The 16,448-nt window shown below is 39.5% G+C and overlaps 1 protein-coding gene across 1 annotated transcript in view; it reads left to right on the top strand.

The window, feature by feature from the left end:
* LOC129533805 (neurofibromin-like) overlaps positions 1-16,448 on the top strand; it is a 170,391-nt gene that overhangs the window by 24,339 nt on the left and 129,604 nt on the right. The gene's annotated exons all lie outside the window — the stretch shown is intronic.

Below are 16,448 nucleotides of genomic sequence, written 5' to 3'. Positions count from 1 at the left end.
TAAGGTTGGTATGTCCAGTGAGAAGCTCTTACACCCACTGTGGAAGATGGAGGAGAAGAGACTCATTTTACAGAGACACTTGCAAGCAGATGGGACAGGCCTAAATCTTAAAGCAGCCCAGCTGAGTTTCTTGACAATGCTGTGTATGAGTGCTTTGGCCTGAGCTGGTGAACTGTCCAGGGTGGTTTAAGGCCAACTCTGTAGAGTCACCTACTTTGGTGATGACCTCCCGACCTGCAGTTCTGCAGCCCTTCCAGTTGTTGTACAAATCTCTAAGTCCCTTCTTTGAAATCATTCATTCCTTGTACACAAAGAGTGGCCTCTATTTTACTGTTCAAACCCTGATGATATCAGGATTGCAAATATAATCATACTAAAATGCACACGTTCAATACAAATGTGCCTTCTACATTTCTCTTGGATGCTCTATCATTTATTATAACCCAGATGTGTTTCAGGGCACATTTAAACTTTTCAAGGAATACTTCTTCAGGGTTTTTAAAATTTTTTTCAGAATTTCTTTCCATCCAGACATTCTGTCCATACCAATTTTAACAACCTCCTAAACTGGGTTAAAATAGTCTGTTATGGGTGATTTTGTCCAACTTTTACATTTAAATCCTGTTTTTTCCTGTGATAGATAAAATCATGGAAGATGGAGGCACACTGCCTTCGCAGCAGCAGGAAAGGGGTCTGCTCATCGTTCATGTTGGCATTGATTCACATTTGCGGTGAAATGCCGTGTTGGTGAGTGTGCAGGGAAAAATCCACTTTCCTGCAGAGTTGGTGATAGTTTGAATTGTGGAAAACTTCTTGCAGGCAATTTGGTAATATCTTTAAATTATGAATGCAAATGCCATGCCCTTTGCCTCAGCAATTCCCCTTCTAGAAATTTATCCTACAGCTATACTCATATATGAGCAGAATGTTATATGAACAAAAATACCCCATTCATCATTTTTTGTAAAATAAATATACTAGAAAAATCTAAAAATACATCATTATGGGGCAGGGAAAATTGGACTTTATTACAACAGAATATCAAGTAGCCTAAAATGTGTTTGTTTTCAGATATATATATATATGTATATATATATATAAAATTGCATATGGGGTGTGTGTGTGTGTGTATGCCGTGCCATACATTAACTCTGGAAGAGACATAAATAACATACAACTCTGAATGTCTCTGGGGAGATAGGGGACAGACTCGGAAGAATAATTTAGTGTAGGACCTTTTTATCTTTTGATTTTTATGCTACACAAGTTTGCATAAATTAGTTTAAAATTAGTTTAAACTTTTAAAGTTAAGAATGAATTTTCTCCCCCGTGTTTTCCTCATAGAAGAGTCTCCTGTTCATAAGAAAAAAAATTGTCATTTGGTTCTTGATTCCCCAGTCTTTCTGTCATTCATTTTCCTAAACACTTAACATGTGTTGGCTTGTCTGGGACAGTCTCAGTTGGCCTTCCTTGTGCCTAGCTGATCTGTACCCATTTTCCTTCAAGTGTCCTGGTGTGAATGAGAGATTGCACAACACTCTTGAGAGAATACAGGTTATTCTTTGTGCATTTTAAGGGGATATGGACTTGATTGGGTGAGTACAACTAGAAGTAGAAGAAGGTACAGGAGTCTCCTGACATCTTCATTTTGATGAAGTGAAAGAAGCTGGATTGGCTTCCTGGCCCACATCTGTCTTTTAATAAACCAGTTGGTGTAGTTTGAGGAGCCTCAGACTTCTGTAAAGGGACAGAAAGTGAACACTCCAGGCAGTAGAGGCTGCATGGTCAGTTCCCCCATGGCAACAGAATCAAAACGTCGATAGAAAATATGTAATCAATGGGCAGGGCTTTGTCCCAATAATACTTCTTTTTATTTCTTTATTATTTTATAAACACAGGCAGAGAGAGACTTGGCTGAAAGGTTCCCAAACTTTGTGTACTTGTTACCCTTCTTAGCTGTATGAAATAGATAAATAAATTTGGAAAGGATAAATTTGGAGCATTCCTCCTAGGAACACTGGCTGTTTTGATCTGGCTTCCCTGCCTCATGCCTCCTAGCCCTGATTCTCTAGGGAGAGGCACCAGTGAGAAGATGCTCATCGTGGAGTTTCCACAGAAAAGATATTTGGTCCCAAAATGAGACTAACAAATTCCTAGGTTAAATAAATTACTTCTTAGCAAATTACTGTTAGAAAGAATGCTCAAGCTCACCTATAGAAATGTCTGAATTCTTAATTCGACTTCTTCAGGTTTAATTTTTGTGGAATCATTATAGCTGCTAGGGAAGGCACACCTGACCCAGTTTCCCCAAGTTCTGTAGTCGCTGAGTCAGCATCCAACACCAGGCTCCCTTGTTAGTGAGCAACCAAAGGAAGACAGGGGCTTTTTTTGCTCAACTTCTGTGTGGCTATGTGTCCCTGTTTTATTTCCTTTAGATATACATTCTGTTAACTAGTTCTTGCTTTTTGTAATTCTGTATGTCTCTACACCATTAGTGACCTGTGGATCTATTTTGCCTTTAATCATCTACTTCTTCTTGGCTTATCTTTTGAAAGAAAAATCCATATACCACCTCTGCATAGAGTTTGTTTTGTTTGAGGAATTCGGGTCATTCTTTTTAAGCCTTATTAAGCATGCTATTACAGGCTTAGCTAGCACAAGGTGTTATGGCCACTGTGAAGACCCAGAATCTTCAAGATCCCTGAAGGCCAGACACACAGAGACAGCATAAACAAAGGCAGAATTCTAACTTCTCACAAATAAAAAGGAAAACACAATTTCATGGGTCTATTATTCTTCTCTTCTCATTCTGCTTTCAGGCAAACTGGCCTGCCCTAAACTACCCTATGGGAATTCAAAAGCAAGAAGTGCATCACTTCAAATCCCTAGTTACCTGATGACACAATATAGCCCTCAAGTAAAGTGTTCTTCTGAGAGCTTCCCTTTTTCTTCTACTACGGTGACACAGGAAAATGAATGGTAGCCATGTATGTTTAGCAATAAATACATAAATATGAATAAATTTTAATAGCTATATATCTCTATATGGACATTGATTGCTGGATATAGGTGCTTATATGCTATTTTATTTCATCTTTACAACACCGAGAAGTGACTAATATTAGCCCTAGTTATAGATGAGGAACTAGAGATGTAATTAACCAGAATAGAAATCTGTTTGCTTAATCATTATGTATCCCAGTGTTCTCCGGGATGCCCCCTACTTTTGATTCTCCCTGTCTCTTTCTCTCTATATACACACACACACCCACATATTTCTCAATATTGTCCTATATTGAATTATCCAGTGGTTATTTCTGCATGAATGTCTCACAAGAGCCTCAAGCTCAACCAACCAAAATGAAGATGTCAGGAGACTCCTGTACCTTCTTCTACCTCTAGTTGTACTCACCCAATCAAGTCCATATCCCCTTAATATGCACAAAGAATAACCTGTATTCTCTCCAGAGTGTTGTGCAATCTCTCATTCACACCAGGACACTTGAAGGAAAATGGGCACAGATCAGCTAGGCATGACGAAAGCCAACTGAGATTGTCCCAGACAAGCCATCACATGTTAAACTGGTCTGTGCTCAGATTTCTAGACCTGTACTTCCTAACCCCAGCACTGCCCAACCCTGCCCCACAACCATTTAAACATAGCGTCTTCCAAAATTAGGTTCTTTCTGTTCCCCATTTTTCCTCTCCAGTCACTTTTACCTTTCTTAAAAGTTTCAGGGTTTTTTTTTTTCTAAATTATCTACAGCAAAAAACTTTTTCATGTCTTTTTTATGTTCACATAGAAATTTGTTTTAGCCCTTACAATAGAATTTATCTAATTGTGTTGAATTCTCTTCTTTTAGCTATCTTCCCACTAATCTTTAATTTCCTTGGTGTCTCTGTCACCATCATATCCCTGGTGTCTAGCAAAATACTTGGGTCAATATAGACTCTCAAAAAATTACTTTAGGAACGTTAAATGAATGTGATACTGACAGAGATCGGAGTGATACAATTGCCCAGATACTTAAATTCTCTTTCAACCTAATTAAATTTCGGTTCCTTTACTGGACTCAATACAATGCTATCCTAGCCAGCTTTTGTGCTGTGCTGTCATTGGTAATGCATTGTTCTCTTTCCGCTTCCCTTCTCATTTAGCAGCATCACTCATGAAGTGGGGTTGCATTCTCACTGAAATAGAGCCACACTTAATATGCATGACAAAACCACTCATACAGATGTGACTATATTTTCTAAAAGTGTACCTTAACCAAAAACTTTAAACAGTGAATGACCTTTTATATAATCTTACTCCTCCAAGATATATTTCACTCATTGTAGATTTTTAAAATGTTGCTTTACCCAAATACAGAGACCTTTAACAAAAGTGCAAAGTTCATGAAAAACAGGATAAAACTGAGAAACTGTCACAGGTTGCAGGAGTGTAGGGAGAGGTGATGATTTAATGCAACAAAGGAATATTGAATTGAATGTTGAAGAAGGAAAGATATTAAGGCAAAAACTGGTAAAAATCCAAATCAAATCTGTAGCTTAGCTTACAATACTGTACCCATGTTAATTTTTTTTAACTGTTTAAGACTTTAATTTTGTTAGAGCAGTTTAGATTCACTGGGAAATTGAGAGAAATATTGTACAGAGATTTGTGTAATACAGGGATGTCCCAAACGTCCCCTGCTCCCCTGTAAACATAGCCTCCCCCATTGTCAACATTTGCCACCAGAGTGCTCCATCGATTACAACTGATGGGCCTGCACTGACATATCGCCATCAGCCAAAGTCCGCAGCTTGCATTAGCGTTCACTCTTGGTGTTGTGGATTCTATGGGTTTGGACAAAGCTATAATCACATGTATACACCATTATGGTATCATACAGAGTATTTTCACTGCCCTAAAAATCCTCTGTGCTCTGCATATTCATCCCTGCCTTTTCTCCGTCCCTTGGCAACCACTAATGTTTTAACTGACCACATAGTTTTGGCTTTTCCAGAATGTCAGTTGGAATCATACAGTATGTAGCCTTTTCAGATTAGCTTCTTTCATTTAGAAATACGCATTTAGGTTTCCTCCATGTCTTTTTATGGCTTAACAGATAATTTCTTTTTAATGCTGAAGAATGTCCCATTGTCTGAATGTACCAAGGCTTATCCATTCACCTGCTAAAGGAGAATTTGATTGCTTCAAAATTTTGACAATTACAAATAAACATATTTGTGCAGTTTTTGTGCAGACATAGATTTTCACACTTTTGGGGGATAAATTTGATATTTAGGAAAGGAATATGGAAAGGAATATGGAAAGGAAAGGAATTACAAGGAATATGATTGAGTTTCACACAATAAATCCTGGGGCTGATTAGAATGAATGCACACATAGCCTTTTGTCAGTGGAAATTGGTTTAACTTTGTGTTGCTGTAGGTAGTTGGGGATGGTTTAAGGGATACTTTCTGCAGCTGTGGTTGCAGTGGGCTTCCTGTGATGGGGGAATTGTTTAAGATTGAGTCAATCTATTTTGTTTACTGGATATAATGGTAAAACATGGGAGCTGAAGGGGTGGAGGAAGAGCTCTTCTCTTATTTGATGCATAAACATTTCTTTACGGGACTCAAAGTGTTTCAGACCTACCTGGAAAATATCTTGGAATAGGCAGAGGAAGTTGAGAAGAAGCTATGTAGATTAAATAGAATTATGAAGCTGTCAGAGACTTGAAGGAATTGTTTTATCCGTTCATGTGCTTCCAGACCCAAAGGCGTCTAAACTAAACTACTAATCCATCTGACGTTTAATGTTACTGCATATAAAATATTACATTATTGATAGAGCGTTAGATTTAAAACTTGGTAGAAAAGACTCTCTGTAATTTTAAGAAAGGATTTAAAAGGCATGTAGAAGAATCCCAAAGCTGAACCTTGTGGACAGCAGAATCTGGGTGTAGGAAATTGAAGGATCCACACTGCAATTCTCCTTAAATTTTAAAAATTAAAAATTTTTTTCAGTTTTTTCTTAATTTTATTTTTTTACTTCTTACCTGTTCATCTCTAGGCTTATTTACCATATTGGAAAAAGATACTTAAAAGAGGAATGATTTTGGGCTGGGCGCAGTGGCTCACGCCTGTAATCCCAGCAATTTGGGAGGCCAAGGCAGGTGGATCACCTGAGGTCAGGAGTTCGAGACCAGCCTGACCAGCATGCAGAAACCTCGTCTCTACTAAAAATACAAAAATTAGCTGGGCATGGTGGCGGGCGCCTGTAATCCCAGCTACTCGGGAGGCTGAGGCAGGAGAATTGCTTGAATCCGGGAGGTGGAGGTTGCAGTGAGCTGAGATCAGACCACTGCACTCTAGCCTGGGCGACAGAGCAAGACTCTTGTCTCCAAAAAAAAAAAAAAAAAAGAGGAATGATTTTGATTATATGCCCAGTAATCCAGTAATGCAAGAAAGTGTTTCTCCTTCTGTCCCTAGCGTTAAAAGACCTTAAGGCTTCGTTGTTTGTTATGCATATTGTGGAATCAAACTCACCACCATCTGTTAAAAATTAAGGATATTAGTTTTTAAAACAGCATTTTTCTGCATTCCTTATGTTATAATTAAGAGAAAGATATATAGAAGAGATTATTCCTCACTTTCTTTTTTTTTTTTTTTTTTTTTTCTGAGACAAGGTCTTGCTCTGTTGCCCACACTGGAGTGCAGTTGCTTGATGTCGGTTCATTGCAACCCCTGCTTCCGGCATTCAGGTGATTCTCCTGCTTCAGTCTCCCAAGTAGCTGGGATTACAGGTGTGCACCATTGTGCCTGGCTAATTTTTGTATTTTTAGTAGAGACAGGGTTTCACCATGTTGGTCAGGCTGGTCTCGAACTCCTGACCTCAGGTGATCTGCCCCCACCCTGCCCGGCCTCCCGAAGTGCTGGGATTACAGGCATGAGCCACTGTGCCTGGCCTGTTCCTCACATTTTTCTCTTAGAAAGTTAAAGTCTCTGACCTTGAGATGCAAAAATGTAAGGGTTTTCAGTGTTTAACATAAGGTACTTATATATATTAATTTATGATAGAAGTGATAAATGTTTAATTCAAATTAGAGTTCGTCTTACGGTTGAAAATGTCTTTTAGTCAGAAAACTGAGGCATGGGAAGGTTAAGTGACATAGATCTAATAAGAGCTTCAGTATGAAAAGTAGTGAATGCTTGACCATCAGGGAGATGCTTTTCCTAGGTATTCCATAGAATTTGTTCTAATCCATTAAATATATTAAGAAGAGTTTAATTTTTTTTTTATTTTTGAGACGGAGTTTCATGATTCTTGCCTAGGCTGGAGTGCAATGATGCGACCTTGGCTCACTGCAACCTCTGCCTCCTGGGTTCAAGTGATTCTCCTGCCTCAGCCTCCCAAGTGGCTGAGATTACAGGCGCCTGCCACCACTCCTGGATAATATTTGTATTTTTAGTAGAGTGCTGAGATTACAGGCGTGAGCCATCGCTTACATTTTTATTGAGGGGAGAAAAAGCCCTGCATGTACAGAGAGATAGTTGTATAAGAATCTTAAGAGTTGGCCGGGCGCAGTGGCTCACGCCTGTGATCCCAGCACTTTGGGAGGCCGAGGCGGGCAGATCATGAGGTCAGGAGATCGACACCATCCTGGCTAACAACAGCGAAACCCCGTCTCTACTAAAAATACAAAAATTAGCTGGGTGTGGTGGCGGGTGCCTGTAGTCCCAGCTACTTGGGAGGCTGAGGCAGGAGAATGGCCTGAACCTGGGAGGTGGAGCTTGCAGTGAGCCGAGATCGTGCCACTGCATTCCAGCCTGGGCGACAGAGTGAGACTCCATCTCAAAAAAACAAACAAAAAAAAGAATCTTAATAGTTTCAACTGTTTATAAAACTTTTGAATTTTGGATTATATTATCTGTACTTTGCTTTACTGGGCCCAGGGGGAGTTAAGCTTTTCCTTCTTATTACAGCTAAGAGTTTGCATGTTGGACCACTTACGCCCCCAGGGAGCATGTGCATGTCTAAAGATGGCAACTCTGTTTATGATTGCTGTTTTGGTTGGGTTTCTAATATTCGGTGTGATTAAAGCAGAAATGCATTTCTAGCCACTGCTGATTACAGACATACTGCACTCTGATGGGTATCGCTTAGCAACTTAGTGCAGTAGACTCAGTTAAAAGAAGTGGATGTGCGCCATATTGACATTTTGAGCTCACATTCTTGTGGGTAATATAAAATTCCTTAACCTGATAATATTGCAGCTAAACCTAGTATTTAGGGTCTAAGTTGAATGAGTATTACCAATTTTAGAAGTAATCACCTCCTTGGTTAGGGAAATGACAGTTGCACAGGTGGACAGCCAGAAAGCTGAATGTTATCAGTTAAATCTTACATCTCTCCTTAACCTGCCTTCGTGGTGCCAAATAGCAAGTTTCTAATTAAAACTGACAAATTGTAGGTGTGTAGCCTTTTTTTTTTTTTTTTTTTGAGACAGAGTTTCGCTCTTGTCTCCTAGGCTGGAGTGCAGTGGGGAGATCTCAGCATACTGCAACCTCTGCCTCCCGGGTTCAAGCCATTCTCCTGCCTCAGCCTCCTGAGTAGCTGGGATTACAGGCGCCCACTACCACGCCTGGCTAATTTTTGTATTTTTAGTAGAGATGGGGTTTCACCGTGTTGGCCAGGCTGGTCTCTAACTCCTGACTTCAGGTAATCCACTTGCCTTGGCCTCCCAAAGTGCTGGGATTACAGGCGTGAGCCACCACGCCCGGCCATGTGTAGCTTTTAATTGTGGTTCATTAACCCATTTCTAAGCAAATTAGAACCTTCTGTGTATCTCACCTAGTTCTGTGTGCCCCACTGGTTCCTGTAGAGCTTTATTTCTGAAAGGAAGTATGGGAAAACTATGGATATTTGAACTTAAAAAAAAAAGAATTAAAAAGAACTCCATCCCAAAATGATTTGTTGTAAATACGTTCGTTTAAAGCAATTATATTTTCCATATCCGATCAAGCAAAAGCAGTACATAAAAGCCAAAAAAACCCATTTAAAGAACATGTTGTAGAATAAACTCTGATTTTAGAGGTTATAATAACATATTTGTTGTTCTCATACATTGAGTGTTCATCTGAATGTACTTTGAATATGCAGTGAGAGATTCACAGTGTAAAATGATCGGCAAGCATCTTCGAAATTACAAACCACATACTGATTAGACAAATAGATTTGCAAAACTCTGAAGCTTTTTGGATTTAAAAAATATCTCCTAGCCTCATTCTTCAAGCCTGGTCTGTAATTTTTATAAGGCCTTATACTAGTTGAAAATGAGTACTCTTTTTATGGTGATGAATTCTTTATGGTGAGTGAGAAATAATGCTTATTGTTCCAATTTTAGTATATGTGGTGCTGAAGCGAGCATAATAATGCGTATTCTTTGCTTCGGAATTTTTTAATTTATTATTATTTTAAATTTTTATTTATTTATTTTTTTTGAGATGGAGTCTCACTCTGTCGCCCAGGCTGGAGTGCAGTGGCGCTATCTCAGCTCACTGCAACGTCTGCCTCCCGGGTTCAAGCGATTCTCCTGCCTCAGCCTCCCAAGTAGCTGGGACTACAGGTGCATGCCACCACGCCCAGCTAATTTTGTATTTTTAGTAGAGACGGGGTTTCACCGTGTTAGCCAGGATGGGTCTGAATTTCTTGATGTCGTGATCCACCTGCCTTGACCTCCCAAAGTGCTGGGATTACAGGCATGAGCCACCGTGCCTAGCCCGGAATTCATCCTTTAGAAAGATTTCTTCCAGCTGTTCCTCAGTTCTCTGCACCCCCTTACACTTTCCACCTTATCTGTCTGGGAACTAACTTAGTCTTTATGTTGGCTGCTTTCTTTTCACTTTGCAGGCTAAGATTTCCTTTCTATTGGAAATCAGACGTTTACTTGGTTCTGCAGCTCTCTCTCTGTGGACCAGTCTTTTTTGTTGTTGTTGTTGCCAGATACTCACCACCTCTGCTGTTTATCCACCCATTTCCTTTATAACTCTGAAAAGTAGCTCCTGCCTCTGCTTTCCTTCTTGATTGCTGTTTTCTTGAAAGTGATTACTTCTGGCAAAACATAGTGGTCATTGCTTAGTTGTGATGCCACTGTGATGTTCCACTCCCCCCGGAAACCAATCTCTTCCAGTTCCCAAGACACAATACTTTTCTACTGAATTGGAGTTCCTTAGCGGGGATCTTAGTTTTGTTCTGCTATTCACTGCCTTTGTCCCTATCCTAGCCATTAGCTTTCCTATAGATCCTTGATTTCCTATCTGTTGAAAAAGAAATGGCTAGAAAATCTTTTAGATTCTTTCAAGTTTAAATATTCAATTATTTTAATATTTTAACAGCATGTCTCTGTGACCCAGCAGTCTATTGGGAGCTGACCCCACTTAATTTACCAGACTCTTTCCCATTATGCATCTGCATGCACCTATGTTCCAGGCAGGTCACCTCAGTCTCTTCTGTATGTATCATGCTTCGTCCCACTTCTTGGTCTTTATTTCTGCCAGTCCCTGTCTGAATGCTTTAATTCCTCCTTTGTGCTTTTCTAATTCCTGTCCGTCCTTCAATGTTCAGCTCAAACTTCATTTTTTTTTTTTTTTTCCCTTGAGGTTGTTTCAGACTAAACTCTGCTCTCTCACTTCTTGATATCCTTGTTACCTGGAGTTTTACAGAACCACACAGTAAGTTTTCTTCCTTTAGGAGGATTGGTTGAACACAGCTTGGCTTTGTTTTCTTTTTTTCTTGTCTTTTTATCAAATGGAGTGTATACTATCTGAAAAGCAAAGAACCCTGTTTGAATTCTCTTCTAGTCACCCCAGTGCCCAGCACAGTCTTAAACACACAGAACATTGATGGAATGTTTTTCATATGATTCCTGGTTGAAGGGTAGACTGGCTAAATAAAAAAAGTGGTACTTTTGGCTTTGTTTTACTGAATTTTACTTCCATGTTTGTAATAGCCTAGGTGTGATAAGTGATATTTTAACTAGGAATGAGTAAGGAAATTAGCATAAAGAAGGAATTTATACATATTTATATTTCCTCCCATAGAGCAAACATGTTTTTTGAATCAGGTTTCAGATCTGATCAACTACTTTTGTAATTTTGGATTTGTCACTTACTGTTAGGACATTTTGCAATGGTGTGATAGAATATGAATGTGAAGCACTTCGAAAAGTCTAAAATTTTTCTAATATAAGATTTATATGTTTTCTTTATAGCTTATTATTATTATTTTTTATTTTTTATTTTGTGACAGAGTCTTGCTCTGTCGCCCAGGCTAGAGTGCAGTGTAGCTTATTACTGATTATTGTGTTTTCACTAAATAAGGGAGAGTAGGCGAGGTGCGGTAGCTTATGCTTGTAATCCCAGCACTTTGGGAGGCCCATGTGGGAGGACTGCTTGAGGCCTTGAGTTCAAGACCAGGCTGTGCAACATAGTGAGATGCTGTCTCTAAAAAAAATTAGTTGGGTGTGGTGGCATGTGCCTGTAGTCCCAGCTACTCAGGAGGCTGAGGCAGGAGGATCACTTGAACCCAGGAGGTCAAGGATACAGTGAGCCATGATTGTGCCACTGTACTCCAGCTTGGGTGACAGAGTGAGACCCTGTCTTCTAAAAAATAGGGAGCGTGACTAGTCTCTGGATATTCCTTTGTATGTACCTTGGCCAATATATACCTTACTTTAGTATCCATTGACAAGATCTCTTTTTTCTTCTTCTTCATTTTTTTATTGAGATAAGAGTCTCGCTCTGTTGCCCAGGTTGGAGTGCAGTGGCGCAATCTCAGCTCACTGCAAGCTCCACCTCCCAGGTTCAAGCGATTCTCCTGCCTCAGCCTCCCAAGTAGCTGGCATTACAGGCACGTACCACCACACCTGGCTAATTTTTGTATTTTTAAAAGAGACAAGGTTTTGCCATGTTGGCTGGTCTCAAACTACTGACCTCAAACAATCCACCTGCCTCAGCCTCCCAAAGTGCTGGGATTATAGGCATAAGCTATGGTGCTGGGCTAATATTGTTACATTTTATTTTAAATGTTTCTTTTTTTTGCCCTACTCTTTTTATTTGACTTTTTAACCACTGGGAAATTAGATTCTTTTCTCAAATCTGCTTTATTATTATTATTATTATTATTATTATTATTTTGAGACAAGTTCTCGCTTTGTCACCCAGGCTGGAGTGTAGTGGCACAATTTTGGCTCACTGCAACCTCTGCCTCCCGGGTTCAAGTGATTCTCCTGCCTCAGCCTCCCAAGTAGCTGGGATTACAGGCGTGTGCCACCATGCTTGGCTAATTTTTTTGTATTTTTAGTAGAGGCAGGGTTTTACCATTTTGGCTAGGCTGGTCTTGAACTCCTGACCTGAGGTGATCCGCCTGCTTCAGCCTCCCATAGTGCTGGGATCACAGGCTTGAGCCACCGTGCCTGGCCCTATTTTTCTATTGTTACTATAGACGGGGTTTTGCCATGTTGGCCAGGCTGGCCTCAAACACCTGCCTCGCTTCCCAAAGTGCTGGGATTACAGATGTAAGCCACTGCACCTGGCCTTAAGTCTGCTTTTAAAAAATGTTTTGGCTGGGTGCAGTGGCTCATGCCTATAATTCAAGCTTTTTGGGAGGCTGAGGTGGGAGGATCACTTGAGCCTCAGAGTTTGAGACCAGCCTGGGCAACAGAGTGAGACCCCATCTCTACGAAAAGTAAAAAAAATTAAAAATAAAAATAAATCAGCCGGTGTGCATTGGTTAAAAGTAAAGGAAAAAAAAAACCAGACAAATTAGCCAGGTGTGGTAGTATATGCTACTTGGGAGGCTGAGTCAGGATTGCTTGATCCCAGGAAATTAAGGCTGCAGTGAGCCATGATTGCACCACTGCACTCTGGCCTGAGTGAGACCCTGTCTCAAAAAAAAAAATTTTTTTTAACATGGAGAAAGTATTTTTGTTTTTCATTTTTTATTTGAGTACAGGCCACTGCACCCAACCAAAAATTTTGTCCTTAAACCAAAGTTTAAGTCCTATAATACAGTGGTAAGAATGCCTTATTTTTTACATCTGTGTTCTTTAAATTACTCAGATTGCTATGGGGTATTTTTGTTGTAGCTTTCAAATTTGGTATTCTGGGGTTCTATGTAGACTCTATGTTGTTGCATTCTAACAACATACTTTTAAGGATAAGCAGTGTATTAATTAAAAATGTGTTTTCCACTTGTGTTCCTTAGGTCTGCGTATATTTTGGAGGTGTGTGTGCATATAAGTCAAGGGACAGGAGGTATCGGAAGGCCCTAAAGGAAGTTTAAGGAGGAGAATATTCTATAGAAGTGGAAGGGGAGATTTGTGGTCAGCTTAAACTGTTAAAAGGCTTGGGATCAATACCGAAGCAGAATATGAGCATCTTAATCTGTTTCTTTGCAAAGGATTGACTTGTGTTTTTAAAAGTATTGGCTTGTTTCATCTGACATCTTTTAAAGTACCCCATTTTCTTGGGGGCGGGAAGGGAGAGATGAGACCATTTGTTTTGATCTTGAAGGACAGAAAAGTGGTTTTACGTTGCAGTGCCTGTGAATTAAGTTTAAGGTCTCAGCAAGTTGTAAGTTTCTGTATCATACTATGTGGTAGAGCCTTCAGTAAACAGAGCACTCTCAGGTGTTTAATGCTATAGGATAGAAACTATAACTGCTATTTATAGTACCCTCGCTAAAGTCTCTTAAAGACAATCCATTTGACCACTTCAAATGTTATACGCCTGTGATATATAGTTATATTCTCCAAATATAACTGGTTTTTAAAAATTGTTTATCATTCATTTATTTTAGAAGTGAGGTCTCTCTTTGTTCTTCAGGCTAGAGTGCAGTGGTGTGATCATAGCTCACCATAACCTCGAACTCTTGGGCTCAAGTGATGTCCCACCTCCCGAATATCTAGGACTATGGGCGTGCGCCACCATACCTGGCTATTATTTTAATTTTTTTGTAGAGACGGTGTCTTGTTATGTTGCCCAGGCTGGGACTCAAACTCTTGGCCTCAAGCAGTCTTCCCACCTTGGCTTCCCAAAGCACTGGAATTACAGGCGTGAACTACTGTGCTGGGTCCTGAGTGGCTTTTGAGCCACTGACTATATCGTCAAAAAAGCTTCTGTTGAGACAAAGACTCAAGCTAGTGTGGAGTTCATCCTACTAAAATGAAGAATTGGCATTACGTTCTAAAACTTTACATATTCTTACCATAAATGGTACTAATTACTTTGCAGTAGCAGTAACTTGAGGTGCAAACTTCCAGATTGCATATTTTCTTTAAACCATAGTCTGGCACTCGCGGTTTGACTTAGGGTTGCCACTGCAGTCCACAAGCTGTCGCCTGCCCTTATTCATATTTTATAGCTTTGAATGTCTTATTCCATTGAACTTCAGATAACTTTTTTTTGAGATGGAGTTTTGCTCTTGTTGCCCAGGCTGGAGTGCAATGTTGTGATCTGGGCTCACTGCAACCTCTGCCTCCCAGGCTCAAGCAATTTTCCTGCCTCAGCCTCCCGAGTAGCTGGGATGACAGGCATGTGCCACCACGCCCAGCTGATTTTGTTTTTTTAGTAGAGACAGAGTTTCACCATGTTGGTCAGGCTGGTCTCAAACTCCCAACCTCAGGTGATCCGCCTACCTTGGCCTCCCAAAGTGCTGGGATTACGGGCGTGAGCCACCGTGCCCGGCCAAGAACTTAACTTTTTCTGATGAAATTCTTTCCTGCTCCACCTCACTCCCGTGTCCCACCCCCACCAGCAGAGTGGTGTATTTAGCACAAGAGGCATGAAATTAATTTAGTAAATAGCAGGACTGCTAGAAACTTTTAAGGATTATTTAACTTATTTTTAATCAAAATTTTATACTCAGATAATGACCTTTTGGGAAGTTATGATCTCAAGTGGTGACACTTTTCTGTTGACACGGTTTCTCTTGGGTAGTTCTCATAGTAATTTGGGCATGAGAAAACAACTTTTACCACTTTAGACTTGTGAGGGCAGCCTACTATGTAGTAAAAGAAAAAGCTCTTGATTGTGGAACTTGCAGTGTGGTCTTGGGGAAGTCTCTTAACCTCTCTGAACATCAGTTTTCTGTGTTTTCGTGTATAAAATGGGCATGATACTTACCCTCCTCACATCATGGGCTTGTTGAATGACTTAGATATGAATCTTACATGAAAGGAAGCTGTAAATAGTCATAAAAATGTATTAGCATCTGTGCAGTCTTTTTTTCTATCCATTCTTTATAATTTGGTGGTTATTATTTCTACTCTGCATGAGAAAAAAGTTACAGAAGGAAAACAACATGTTCACAATCATGATTATATAATTAACTGAGTTAAACTAGAGTATGCATGTCTTAATCCTTAGATCACTATCTTTCCAATAAATAGTTTTAAAAAGTCTAAATTTTACTAACAGGTAGTACAAATATGCAAAATGAGGGATGTATGATTGCCTCTTCACTCGAAGATGGTATATTATGTTTTTCCTTTTAAGTTCATGTTAGAGTATCTGAATCTTTTCAAGTTGGTTAGATGTTAGAACTAGATGTAAATTTTAAGCATTATATATCCTTGATTTCATTATGTATTATTCTCCTGGTCACTTTATCAAAACTTCTTCAGCTGTTAGAAGTTGTAACATTGTTTCCCTTTTATTTAGTTATATAATACACTTATTGTACATTCTTAAGTGAGAGAATAGAATTTGTGAGAATACCAACAGAAATATACATACGGCTATAAATATGAGATTATCATTCTTTCATGTTGGCATTGCACAGTCTAGTTTTGTAAAGTTGGTTTTTATATTCTAAGAACATTTTACTTAGAGTTTGATTACATTTGAGGCAAACTTTTAAACTTTGGTAGTATTTGAATGAAGATTCCTGGATGTGGTGTTTTAAATTGTTACATCTACTTTTTCAGTTTTTCTTTTTCCCTATAACAACTCTCAAATCCTTCATCTTGTCTTTTGGAGTATTTTTTTCTACTCTTCTGTCTTTATCGGTGCCTTCTATTCCTGTCCCACCTTGGGTCTGGGAAAATGTTGTGCCTTTATGCTCCATGTGAGTCTTCTTCCTTTTGGGTAATGAGTGAGGAGGGAAAAAAAGGAAAGTATTTTTTTCCCTGTTATGTTTCAGTTTTTGGCCTCTGATAAGTGAATCTGCAGTAGGGAATGACAGTGATAGTAGGTTTTGTTTTAGTCATATATTGGCAACAAAGATCAACGAAGACCTGAAGCTCTTGTTCCTCTCATGACACAAACTACCCACAGGTGCATGCCACCATGCCGGGCTAGTTTTTTTTATTTTTTGTAGAGACGAGGTTTCGCCATCTTGCCTAGGCTGGTCTTGAATTCCTGGACTCAAGCAATCTTCCCACTTCGGCCTCCCAAAG

Source organism: Gorilla gorilla, chromosome 4 (genome assembly GCF_029281585.2).
Source record: "Gorilla gorilla gorilla isolate KB3781 chromosome 4, NHGRI_mGorGor1-v2.1_pri, whole genome shotgun sequence".
NCBI classification, from domain to species: Eukaryota; Metazoa; Chordata; class Mammalia; order Primates; family Hominidae; genus Gorilla; species Gorilla gorilla.
This window is presented reverse-complemented; position numbering and strand designations above follow the sequence as displayed.